The 9,468-nt window shown below is 40.1% G+C and overlaps 1 long non-coding RNA gene across 1 annotated transcript in view; it reads left to right on the top strand.

Moving 5' to 3' along the window:
* Positions 1 to 9,468, top strand: part of LOC107183432 — a 30,634-nt gene that overhangs the window by 6,949 nt on the left and 14,217 nt on the right. The window contains exon 2 of the long non-coding RNA XR_001514221.1: positions 7,535 to 7,629. This is a non-coding gene — a long non-coding RNA (uncharacterized LOC107183432). The remainder of the gene's footprint in view (positions 1 to 7,534; positions 7,630 to 9,468) is intronic.

The raw sequence follows: 9,468 nt of genomic DNA on the forward strand, positions 1-9,468 counted from the left end.
TATAACATTTTTAGCTTCCCTCCCCCATTCTTTGTTTTTCCTTTTCTCTCTTCTCATGACCAGAAGTCTAGACAGGAAGCAGTTTGGTTGCCAAGGAAACTGAAGCTGAATATGCTTGATTCCTCAGCTTGTGAGATAAAAACAAAATTGGTATTCAAAATGCACAACCTTATGGAGGATGGGTGTTTTTAATTTTCTATTAAATTTATCAGAGTGACATTGGTTAATAAAATTATATGTGTTTCAGTTGTACAATTCTATAATACATCATCTGTATATTGTATTATATGTTCACCATCTTGTCAAGTCTCCTTCCATCACCATTTATCCCTCCTTTACTCACTTCTACCTCCCCCAACTCACTTTCCTGCTGGTAATCACCATACTATTGTCTGTTTCTATGAGGGTTTTTTGTTTAATCTCTTCACAGTTTTCACCCAGCTCCTCTGACAGCTGTCAGTCTGTTCTCTGTATCTATGAGTGTCTGTTTCTATTTTGCTTGTTGGTTTATTTTGTTCATTAGATTCCACATATAAGTGAAATCATATGGTACTTGTCTTTCTCTGACTCACTTATTTCACTTAGTATAATACTCTCCAGGTCCATCAACAAAATGAAAAGACAACCCACTAAATGGGAGAACATATTTGCCAATGATACATCTAATAAGGGGTTAATATCCAAAATTTCTAAAGGACTTATAAAACTCAACACCAAAAAAACCACCAAACAATCCAATTAAAAAAATGGGCAAAGGACCTGAATAGACACTTCTCCCAAAAGGACATACAGATGGCCAATAGACATGAAAAAATCCTCCATGTCACTCATCATCAGAGAGATGCAAATTAAAACCACAAGGAGATATCACCTCACACCTGTCAGAATGGCTACCATCAATAAATCAACAAACAACAAGTGTTGGAGAGGATGTGGAGAAGAGGGAATTCTTGTGCACTGTTAGTGGGAATACAGACTGGTGCAGCCACTGTGGAAAGCAATATGGAGTTACCTGGAAGATAGGTTTAACCAAACAAGCAGACTCATTCATCCTTATAATTCTTTTATATACACTATATAAATACACAAAGATAAACAGAGAGATTTTTCTAGAAGTTTAGTTGAGAATCACTCTGTGGAATGACTTTGAATCCAGACCCTGCTGCATGCTATTCTCCCATTTGGCCCTTTGCTGCGTCTCACACTAAGAGACAAAGGCATCATTTCATCTAGCTTTAAAAGCAACAAAAGTATATACCACACCAATCAACATCTTCCACTAGAGGTCCTCCTCAAATTCCAGAAAATTGGTCCCAAAATATCAGTCTTTCAATTTCTAATTAATATGTATTTGTTTTTGGTCAAATATTACAGTCCGTTAAAAATGTCATGGGAATAAAGAGCCATTTCTTATATGTTGCTGCCCCTAGTGTAAAAAATGTAGATAGCACTCTCTTGACAGCCCCAGGCAGCTCAGAGCAGTTTTTCTATTTGAATGTTATATAAACACTTTTAGCTTCTTATCTGTACATTTCCACATATACAATTGAATAAATCTGTTCATGTTTTTTATTATAAAGTTTTAAAACAGGTAGTCTACCACTGGCCATAATATTCTTCTGATGATAAACTAGATTCTGCTCTGTGGCAACTGCTATTTCATACAGTCTCTGTTGTTTTAATCTTGTGATCACCACAGAGACCTTATAAGTTAAAGTGAACTGCCTTTAAAGTTTAAGAAGGGAGTAAATGGGGGTGTGATTTATATCTGTCTGTAATCTCTTCTAAGATTGGAGGATTTTCATAGAAATAAAAAAACAGATTTGAGTAGAATTTGTGGTGTGTGTGTGTGTGTGTGTGTGTGTGTGTGTGTTTGTGTGTGTAGAGTACATAAGAGCAAGATGGTAACTTGAATGCATCAATATTTATTGAGCACTACTATGACAGTTAGACAGACATGAGCAGAGCAAGGACATTAGGCCAGGTACAGAAGGACACTAGAGCAGAAAGATCTGAGTGCCTAGCAACAGACAGTTGTAGGGTGGGACCTCATTCCCAGGGTGACCTTTCCTCACTTAGCATATCACTGGTCATACTATTGGACCCCCTGACCTTTCAAATCACTGGTCATTCGGTTTACACCTCCTGACTTTTCCTTCCTAGAGATAACAACTGGGCCTCAGTTGTATTTCAGCTCCAGATCTGGAAAAGCAGCAAAACTAGACAAGGGATATCACAGCTAACTCAGGACAAGCTGCATTGAATAATGACCCCAGCCCTGGCACTGAATCAATCAGCACACGATTGAAAAACTGCTGAATATTCTATTGAGATCTTCCCCTGAGATCTCCCCTAAAAGCTCCACCTTAAAAACCCTTAGAATAGAGGGGAGCACTCCCTTTCTCCTGAGAGTACAGCCTGGTGTTCCCCTCACTCTCTCCATAAGCTCCAGGGGCCCTTCCTTTGCCTCTATAACTTATTTCCTAAGCCCATTTCTTCTACGGATTACTTCTTCTACCTCTGTGATTTTCTAAATAAATGTTCTATTATAGTTTGAGTCTTGGCTCTGAATTCTTTCCTAACCAGAATTCAAGTAGTGCGGTTGCTGAACCCAGGTCCAGCCTGACCCCACCAGTCTAACACCTGGTGCTGCTTTCCCTGCTGCCAACACTAGTAGGTGTGAGATAATTTGCATTGTTTATTTCATCTGACCATTACTAACATGTAATTGGTTGGGTATATGGTGTCCTTACACAGACCAACATGGGAGGCACCATCAATATACTTTCCTATATAGGAGCCAAAAAAGACTTATTGATTAAACAATGAATGGGTTATCAATGAGGTCCAAGGAATAAACAAAAAACTCCCTGGAAAAAATGAAAAGGAACTCATAACAAAATCCAAATCTATGGGACACAGTGAAAGTAGGCCTGACAGGGAAGGTCACAGCACTACAGGCTACCTCAAGAAATAAGAAAATTTTCTAATAAATGATCTAACCCTAAAACTTAAAGAATTAGAAAGAGAGAAACAATAAAAGCCCAGGGTAAGAAGAAGGAAGGAAATAATGATTAGAGCAGAAATAAATGACATAGAGACAAACACACACACAAACAAACCAACCACCACAATACAAAAGATCAATGAAACCAAGAGCTGGTTCTTTAAAAGATAACAAGATTGATGAACCTTTAGCCAGACTCATCAAGAAACAAAGAGAGAATCCAGATAAATAGAATAAGAAACAAATGAGGTGAAGTAACAACTGACACCACAGAAATACAATGGATTGTAAGAAAATACTGACCAACTATATGCCAAGCTGGACAACTTGGACGAAATGGACAAATTTCCTAGAAAATTACAATCTTCCAAAGCGGAATCAGGAAGGATAAAAAAAAAAACTGAATAGGCTGATAACAATTGATGAAAGTGAAGCAGTAAACAAAAAACTCCCAGGAAACAAAAGCCCTGGTCCACATGGCTTCACAGGGGAGTTTTACCAAATATTCATAGAAGAACTAACACCTGTACACCTCAAACTATTCCAAAAAATCCAAGAGGAAGGGACACTTCTAATCTCTTTTTATGAGGTCAGAATTACCCTAATTCCAAAACCAGATAAAGGCACTACAAGAAAAGGCAATTACAGGCCAATATTACTGATGAACATAGATGCTAAAATCCTCCACAAAACATTAGTAAACCGGATCTGGCCATACATTAAAAAGAGGAAGTACTAGTCATAGTGATCAGACAAGAAGAAATAAAAGGTATCCAAATTGGAAAAGAAAGCATAAAACTGTCATTATTCATAGATGACATGATATTGTACTTAGAAAACCCTAAAGAGTCCACCGAAAAACTACTAGATTTAATAAATGAATTTGGCAATGTAGCAGGATACAAAATTAACACCCAGTAATCTATGGCATTTTTATACACCAATAATGAACTCTCAGAAAGAGAAACTAAAAAAACAATCCTTAAATAAACTGTATCCTTTGGGGAGTCTAAAAATGCCCTGGAACATAAAAGTAAATCCTCTACACATTAGATCAGAGTAGAATATCTGTGAATTTCAACATCATTTAAATCAGCCTTTAGTATTTGAGAGAAATATGTGGGACTCTATATAACACTGGGGAATTGTGGTCAAGGTGAATTGGTGACCTTCCCAGGTGAAGGCAAAAAGATAATGACTGCCTTTTTCTATAGGAATGTTGAAAAAAATACTACATAAATCTATTACTAGAAACTATTGGCAATACATAGGAATGGTAGGTAACAGAGTATGTGGATTTGGAACCACAGGATGTCTAGGAATAACTATTTTGTTTATAGCTCTGAGATATTGTACAAATCTCCATTCTTTCCCATTGGGTTTCTTTACTAGAGGGATAAGAGTATTACAGGGGCTCGTGCATGGGATGTTAAGCCCTCTCTTTAAGTAATTTTGAATAATGAGTTTGATTCTGGCCAGTGCATCAAGTCTTAAAGGATATTGACAAACATTAAGTAAAGGTAAAGTATTGTCAATAGTTATTTTAACTGGAATAGCTAACTTAATTTTGCCAATATCCATACTGGAAAGAGCCCAGAATTTCATAGGAACATTTTGTAGCAAACATTCAGTCTCAAGATTAGTTTCCTGTTGTTGAGGCTCCTTTAAAATCATTATTTTCTCAATTGTTTCAGTGCCTGATTTATTTAGTTTTAGATACCTTTCAAGAAAATCTCGCCCAATCAGGTGAATTGGGGCAGATTTGACTATAAGAATATGTATTGCTCTGTAACATGTTCCCTAGCTGGAAGGGAATAAGTTCTGACTTAAAAACAGACCTTGATTGGTTAGATACCCCTACAATTTGTACAGAAGCTTTATTCTGAGGGAGAGAGTGATTTAATTGGGTAGGGTTAAGGATAGATAAAGTAACCCTAGTATCCATATGGTCCTTGGTAGTTTCCCCTTTTATGGTAATTCCAATTTCTCCTAAAATATTGATAAGGGGAAGTGGAAATGCTCTCTTATAATTCTCAGAGCAGCCCTATACTTGCTTCTGTTATTTTTCCCCCCTAAATCCCATTTCTGTTTTATATAATCTGTCTTAATATGACCTGGCTTTTTACATTAACAGCTATTTTAATTTCTCCTCATTTGCCTGGGACATATCATCAGTTGTAGATCCATATCACCCTCCTCCACTCCTCCTTGACCAGAGAAAATATAGTTATTTTCTAACGGATTAACTGTGGGAGATGAGCCCTGATTATAGCCCAGAACTGTTGTAGGTGGTGACCCACCAGCTGGGTGTCATAGCTGGGTGAGTCCTAAGATACTAATTCTAGTCCTCCTGTTTTCCCTTGGGTGAAAGACACACACAGCCTAACACTGTCCTATAAGGAGGCATTCACACTGTGCCTGGGTAAGCTACAATCACTGTGGAGGGAAGGGATGCCAGATCATTGGGGTTCTAGTCTGTCTTTGGCTTGTCATGATGGCATTGGGTGAAGGGGCAGCGTTGGTGCTATTTCTAGAATTTTCTTTCTTTTTTTAAATTTACATATCCTATTATTCATAGGTGTGCTGTGCTCACAGGAATGAAAATGATAGACTCTCAATGAATAAAGGCCACTCTCACAGGTTCGTCTTCAATCACTGGTGCTATGATGGCATGCCTCAATTTGCTTGCTATTGAGGGAACTGGCACTATTGCCTCCATGGGTTTGTGAACCTTCTGAGGGTACCAATGGGATGTGTGAGGCCTCTTTATTGTCTCCAGAAAGGCCCCATAAGCCAGTAGGTAGCTGCTTCTTGCCTTCTTGGTAACTCAGAATGAACATAAAACAAACCCCTGGCACAGGGAGAATTCTCAGATAAGCCACTTTTCTTTACCAAAACAGAAGATCTTGACTAAACTGGTTTAACAAATGATGACAAATTCTCGTATAACAAAAAGTCATGAGTAGAGTGTTGCTGTTTAACTCACAGCAAAGGAAACCATCAACAAAATGAAAAGGTAACCTCTGAAATAGGGCAAATATTTGCCAATCATATATTTGATCCAGGGTTAATATCTAATATTTATAAACAACTCATAGGCCTTGGTAGAACCAAAATGGCAGCATAGGCAAATGCCTGTACTCACTACCTCCCACAACCGCATCAAAATTACAACTAAAATACAGAACAACCATCATCCAGCACCACCAGAAAGCTGGCTGAATGGAAGCCCTACAATTAGAGAAGTAAGGAAGGAAAGCACACTGAGACTGGTAGGAGGTATGGAGGTGCAGAACGGGCTGGTCCGGCACAGGAGGGAGATTGCTTCTGTTGAGGCCGCCTGGAGGAGCAAGGGGCCCCAGCCCCACACCAGACCCCCAGCCCAGGGTCCCAGAGGTGGGAAAAGAAGTCCCTACAGGCAGTAAGAACTACGGGCTATAAAAATCAGTGCGGATAGGGGCTCAGTGACACAGAAGCTGCTGGAGACCCAGCTGCTCCTCTTAAAAGGCCAGCACTACGAACTTACAAGCTCCCACTTCCTCTGAGCTCCCTTGCTGGGCGAGGCTCTGAGGGGACCAAGGAACATATGAGGAGAAACTGGACTGTCTGGCATTGAGGCAGGAACTCGGGGGTGGCTTTCTCCCAGACAGAGTGCGTCGCAGTTATCATTGTTCCTGTGTTGGGCCCTACTTGGTTGCAGGGCTGAGTGGCAGCCATTTCTGTTTGCTCAGCCCTGGTGATTCCCTGAGACCCTGCCCCACCCAATTTGCAACCCCACCCAAGCTGTGCACAGCAGCTTTTGCATATGATGGGCCTGTCCTTTCTCAGAATAAAACCTGTCAAATGAGCTGCAGGTGGACTAGGGATCCCCAAACCTATCAATAAAAGGCCTAAGGAGGTCAATTCCTCCCAGTGACACCAACAGCAACAAGACTATACTTACAGTCCATAAAGGGGTGCATCAAGAGTGTCCACCTCAGGTGACTGGGGAGGCTGAGCCACTGGGCCCTATAGGACACCTACTACACAAGGCCACTCTATCAACTCAAGGAGACTTAGCCCCAATGTGGCACATACAGGAGAAAGCTGATCAATGATTCTCTCTCATCATTGATGTTTCTATCCCTCTCTCCCTCTCCCTTCATCTCTGAAATAAATAAAAAATACATTTCAAAAAATAAGTCCTGGATGGAATAAAAAATAAAAATGATTTAGGTCACTGTTCTGATGACATTACAAGGGGACTATACTACTTCCATATTGTTGTTCTTTCTCCTTTATTGCACATTTCCAGGATACATTCTCAACAGCAGTAATGTGCAGTGGTAAAATGTGGAGCTGATTCTTCCCATGTGTTTCCTATTAAGACCAAGGAACTGTATTAGAAACTACATGTTCTTTCAGACTCTGTTTCTATTGGGTGTATTCTGAATACTATATTAGTCCAGTGGAGAGAGATATAAAGGGTTACCATCACATTCCATTCAGTAAAAGTTTCACATCCTTTCCTTTTGCCTTTTCATCCAGATACAACCTTCATTGGAAGATTAAAAAATTAATCTAGCCTCATCCTAACATCTGGTCTTCAACTCTGATACAATTTATTCAAAACGGTGTACCAGGTAATATGCAAGTCTCATGGAATTCAGGGTTCTTGTTTTTATGGAGGTCAGTATATCAGAGACCATATTAATAACTTAAGCAGTGCTACAATCTGAGAAGATGTCTCTCTATCACAGGGCCATTCTGTGAGCCCTAAGAGAGAGCTTAGCCAGGAAAACTCATCTAAGGTGAGTAGAATTTCAAGTAGAAGAGGGTAGAGAGGGGTAAAGTTTTATTTTAAAGACCTGATTATTGATTGGATGGATGTGTTAGAGGTGGTGAGAATAGTGGAAGAGTCTGAGGTGGCTGGAACAGCTGGATAGATGAAGGTATCTTTCACAGAGTTACTGACATCAGAGAAGGCACACATTTGCCAAGGCTAAATTTAGGTGTATATATGTTGAGTGTCAGGTGTCTATGGGACCATAAGATAAAGATGTGTAGAGGTCGCTGGATACTCAAGATTGTCATCAAGGAGAGAGACTGAGCTGAAGATGTGGATCTGGGAGTCATCAGTGGATGGCAGCACAGCATAGTGGTCCAAGATGATTTTGAATCTCGGCTCCAACACTTACTGCATCTGTTACTTTGTGTAGCATACTTAAGCTCTCTTAAGAACCTAAAGTGCCTCAGTTTTATTTTTTGTTCTTTTTCTTTCAAAGTGCCTCAGTTTTATTATCTCTATATATAAAAGCCTAAGCGACCGGATGACCGGTGGACCAGTCGCTATGATGTGCACTGACCACCAGGGGACAGACACTCAATGCAAGAGCTGCCTGCTCCCTGGTGGTCAGTGCTTTCCCACAGCCAACCTCCTGTGGCCCCACTTGGCCAGGTCAAGGGACCCCACCTGTGCACGAATTCATGCACCAGGCCTCTAGTGTAAAACATAAGGATAATGACAATCATTTGCAATAATCACATCAGCAGTGAACATTTAGTATAAAATAACGCTCCATTTTTTAAACTTTATTTTGAAATTCTAACCACTGAGCCACACTGACCAGGGCCATTTTTTATCCTTTAAATGACTGTTCAAGTGTTAGTTATCCCCTAGGCCCATGGTCGGCAAACTGCGGCTTGCGAGCCACATGCGGCTCTTTGGCCCTTTGAGTGTGGCTCTTCCTAAGCTTTAGGAGTACCCTAATTAAGTTAATAACAATGTACCTACCTATATAGTTTAAGTTTAAAAAATTTGGCTCTCAAAAGAAATTTCAATTGTACTGTTGATATTTGGCTCTGTTGACTAATGAGTTTGCCAACCACGGCCCTAGGCAAAAGGGGAACGAATCCCTCTGTATGTGCTTGCATATGCATATAAGATACACTGAGTTTTTCAATGTGTATGTATTCTCATTAGAAACAGGTGTAAATAAATGAATACAAATTGTATTCTTTGATGTGTATGCTAAAAGAAATAACACCAGTCGCAGAGAGATTTCTGCCTCCTTTAAATCCTTCTACCCATCACCTCCTCCTGCCTGGACACACCCTCCTCTCCCCCACAGCCCCACCCCCATCACCTAGGGATGGAGTTTATGACCCATTTCTCAATCACTCTACTGTTACATCATCTCTAGTGCCTTGGAAACTCTTATTTTGTCATCAAGTGTTCCAGTAAGCAGCGAAGTCTGAGGGAGGGCCCCCCAGTGATGCCATTATCCAGCTAGAGGTAGGGGATGGGGTGTTAGTTTCAGGGGTCTCAATCAGGGTTAGTGATTTATTTCACATGAAAAGAAAAAAATTCTAACCCGCTTGTAACACCAAGAAGCTGATCACCATTAAGCCCCTGAACAGTTGTTCTCTAGTCACCCCAGGCCAAAGGGAGGAAATTTGGGGCCCTGTTTATCTCACTTGTA

This window comes from Myotis davidii, unplaced genomic scaffold, assembly GCF_000327345.1.
Source record: "Myotis davidii unplaced genomic scaffold, ASM32734v1 scaffold1960, whole genome shotgun sequence".
In the NCBI taxonomy this organism is placed as follows: Eukaryota; Metazoa; Chordata; class Mammalia; order Chiroptera; family Vespertilionidae; genus Myotis; species Myotis davidii.